Genomic DNA, 4218 nt, shown 5'->3' with positions numbered 1-4218 from the left:
GGGGCCTTGTTTTGCACGCTGATGAAGAACTACACAAAACTAACAGTTAAAATCAGCTTGCCTCCCCCTAGTAGAAGCAGGTTCTTGGAAGTTACAATTTAAGGTACCCCCAAAAAGTTGGAAATAAAACAAAACAAATTTGAACAATGAAGCACCCTGTGAGATGCCAACGAGTCACTCCTTTTACCTTTGCGGGCTGGGCAGGGAGGGAGGAATAAGTGGGGTCGGGGTATCAAAGTAAAGGTGACATCTAATTTTACATTAAAACGTTAGTGGGTATTATTTCATGGTTGTACTTCTTAGATTTAATTTCTAGGCCAACACGTTATCTTAAGGTGCAGTTTAAGGTTCAGGCATGCGCTCTGGCTCATAGTGATTGAAAGTGATGTAATTAGTGGGACCGAAGCATGCTTGCATCACATAGAGTGCGGTTGGTGTTCATTTACCTATGTTGCGCCAGTTTGGGTTGCAGTTTACCAATTCAATATAGCCCTGCATTTAAAATTCCTTTAAGATTTTGTGGGTTTTATTTTTATTAAGGATATAGATATATAAAGTACTGTAGTTTACAGCTAGGCCTTGAAATACCCTTTTAGGATCTGTTAGGAATAAGATTGATATTGTATTGTGTGTAACCTGCACAATGTGGAAAGCTGATAAACCTGTGCAAAGCCTTTGCCTCTGTGCTGTCAGTGTGGTGTGCTTTCTGCATGGTTATATACTATTAGTGATTTTATCAAATTTCAAATTTCATGGTAAAAGATCTGTAAAAGGCTACATAAATGTTAGTTGGCACATAAAGACAATTGTAGAAGTTGAAACATGATCGCTATAGTTCAGTGTTTATTCCCACTCAACATGTTGCCTTCTAAGCTTTCCTGTTTTTTGTTTTTGTTTTGTTTTTGTTTTCCTTTTTTGTTTTCGAAGCATGATCTTAAAGATATGTTTAAGTTAATGGATGTAATGCAGGGTTCCTACACTGTATTGGCGCATGTTGGTGGCCCTTTGTGCCCTAAGTGTATGCACATAAGGCACGTTCAAAGCTACAGAGTGAGAGTTGGTTTGGATCCTCTTCATTTCATTTGTTTGGCTTTTCTGTTATTTTTTTCCTCTACTTACATGTATTTCTGTGAATAAATCCGTGTTCAGTTAACCCTTTACTTTTCCTCCCATGTGTGTTTTCTTATATACTGTGAATGTGAAGACCCTAACTGGTACACTTGATCTTCTGTCCACGTGAAAGTGCAAGTCCTTATTGATTTGGATGCCTGAGCAGTGCGTATCCCATGATGACAAAGGAAAATGGAGAGATTTTTTTTTTTAAGCTCTGCTGGTCAGAGATGAAGCCACACCTTTCCATTTTTCAATGCTGCATATTTAATCTGCAACAAAATGTTAAGCCATAACAGCCTTTTTATATTTTGATTTGTCACCTTTGCATTGCAGAATAAATACCGAATAACCGTTTTTATAAGCAGTTGCTCCTCTTTGCATGGCTCTGTTCTCTTAAGTGTTGACTGATAAGGCCATTGCACTCAAGTGCGAGCTGTGTGCGTGTGACTTACCAGTGTAGTTTGAAAACATTTCACATGCATGGTAGCATGCAAGCAGGTTTTTGTTATTGTGTATATGTTTGTTTTAACATGTTGTTTTACCTTCTTTTCTTCTATCTTGGCTTTGCAAATTTCAGTCTGTGGGGCCTGAAATAAAACCATATGCAGTGCCCAATATTTTTTTTTTTTTTTTTTTTTTTCTTTTCAAGGTAGATTCCAGGGTGTGTGGCATTTCACTTTTTAGTACAGTTATTTTACCAGGAATTCAGATTTTGCTTCTGAGTTGGCCTTTAAAGCTGGAGCAGAATAGCTATTTTTATCTTTAGGTGGTAGTATACCCTGTAGTGCTTCAGATACTTGGGAAAACTTCATATAGGAAATCTATAATAGTCTTGCATAAGTAGTAAATAAACAGCCAGATTCATCCCTTAATGTAATAAACCAAATGCATAAAAACTTGCAGTAAAGTTATCTAGGCCTATGGCAAACAGTTGTCTATTAAGTAAAAGCAATGTTGTCACCTGTCTGATTAAGAATTTATCTCCAATTTGGCAGTTGTGCAGCACAAAAACAATGTTTGGTTTAATAGTAAGTTAATTTTATGTTTCTAATTTTAATAACTTTATACTAGAAAACTAAGACTGACAACCTAAGATTAGGGTGATTTTTCTTTTCTAATGTAGCTTTCCCTATTGAGGCTATTGTTTTTTTCTTAATTTATATTATATTTCAGACAGCATAGTATATAGCACAAGAATTTGCAGAAGCCATTTATGTTTCTTGAGGTAAGCTCTGAGTTAGCATTTATTGTTTTGATAAAACATAACACATCATGGGATATATATATAAAGCAACTTAATTCTTGTGGTGCAGTCTTGATAGTTTTGAATGTTGACTGAGTGTCTGTGAGGTTGTCATTGTTACATTCCAGTGTTTCTGCCTCTTGGCATGCTTACAGCACGGCTTGCTTCATCTGCTCCTTACACACTGAAATGCTGTTAGTGTGCTCAACTACAGAGATAGCCGCTGCTGAGCGATGTAGATTTTCTACTTGAATACTTTTATGTTGTAGGAACCTCAGGAGGTCAGTGTTTACTGTTTTATATATGCCTTCTTTTCCTGTTTGAGCTTCTCTCTCGGAAGGATTTTAACAGAACAAAAGCTGCTGATCAGCCTAAGTTGGAAACAGAAAGTATGTAGTGTAATTTAAATGCGTATTTGGCAGTTCCAGGTTACAGCCCATTAGCAAGCGAGCTTAGTGCCACAGGTGTTCATTTCTTCAGGAAATGCTTTTGCTTTTTGTACTGTCTAATATCTTTAATGACTTCATACTGTGTAAGAAAAATCACTTTTGTATTGTTTGTTGGTTATTTCCAAAATAATCAACTTGTAAATATCCTTAGAGCCAGTTCTGATGCTTTACATTATTGCTACTTGATTTTGTTATGCAACTTAGACTTGAGATCGGGAACACTTAACCAAGCCATTACATCCTAAAACAAGACAAGTAGCATACATTTTGTAATTAACATTGATAAACACTGTGATCTTTTTGGTTAAGACTTTTTCATTGATCTGAATTGCTTAAATTGCATATATTGTAAAATAGAGTCAGATGTATATTTCAGAATAATTTCAGCTGACTTTCCTCTGACTGCTTTGTCTACTCAGTTATGAAATATTCAGATACAAGTTTTATCTCAGGTGAATATCCTTGTATCATTTTGCTTTGGTGACATGTTTATAAAGAAAGATCATCATACTTAATAGCCTTTGGAGGTTTGTGAGGTGTTTGTTTTGTTTTGTTTTTATGTATTTTATTGATTATCTTTGCAGTTAGTCTGATATTTCCCCCTCCAGGTGTTCTATCAGACTGGAGAAATATAAAAAGCTCTCCTCACATTTGATATGGAGATTTGACTAAAAATGAGTTGTGTTTGGTTCTCCTTTTTCCAAACCCTCAAAATACAAAAGTGGAACCTTTTTTTCCTTACATAAAATTCTGCATAGTTGAGGTGCCAGAAATAAATTATGTATTAACTCTTGTCTCCATTTAACACCTTTGCAGTGAGATTTTTTTTTCTTCATATAGTTAATTATATTCATATTGAATGTGTTAACAGATACCAGTGCAAAAGCATTCTTCCCAAGAGAAGAGCGTGTGTGCATAGCTGCAGCCTGAGTCCCTTCCTCTGTCGGGGCCTCAGGTGCACACAGCTTTCCTTATGGAGTTACTTTTGCAAACATCACAAGGCGGGGGACACTAATTGTTGCTGCTAGTACTATTTAATAAAATGGGCGTTGAACTCATAAGGAAACTAGGGTCTGTGGTTAACACCCTGGGATAGTTGAGATGGGAAGATGAGCAGTAGTGGCCTGTGTTGGTAACAATATTGTCCAGTATCAATGCCATGCAGTAGCATTGTATGTTAACTAGTGTACTTCGTACTGTATTAAATATGGCAATGCTTCTAAGCTTCTTTAAAGTTAAGTTTTACATGAAAGTTAGTTTCTTTTGCCTGTAACTGGAAACTAACTTCAGGCTCGATACAGATCTTCTCCCTGTTGGTATTACAAATATGTAGATAATTCTCAATGCCTAATTACTGTACTTATACAACTGTAAGGTATAAGCTTAATTACACCGTTTTTGTGGTTTGTATCC

At 36.1% G+C, this 4218-nt stretch overlaps 1 protein-coding gene across 2 annotated transcripts in view; it reads left to right on the top strand.

Annotated features, from left to right (window-relative positions):
* Positions 1 to 1160, top strand: part of Tnpo1 (transportin 1) — a 79493-nt gene extending 78333 nt beyond the window's left edge. For both annotated transcript variants that reach the window (XM_051172431.1, XM_051172432.1), the window contains exon 25: positions 1 to 1160. This exon is cut by the window's left edge and continues 425 nt beyond it. The gene's annotated coding sequence lies outside the window, so the exon portion shown is untranslated.
* The last annotated feature ends 3058 nt before the right edge of the window (positions 1161 to 4218 follow it).

The sequence above is a fragment of the Acomys russatus genome, chromosome 30 (genome assembly GCF_903995435.1).
Source record: "Acomys russatus chromosome 30, mAcoRus1.1, whole genome shotgun sequence".
Classification (NCBI taxonomy): domain Eukaryota; kingdom Metazoa; phylum Chordata; class Mammalia; order Rodentia; family Muridae; genus Acomys; species Acomys russatus.
The sequence above is the reverse complement of the archived record's forward strand: the minus strand, read 5'-3'. Positions and strand labels throughout refer to the sequence as shown.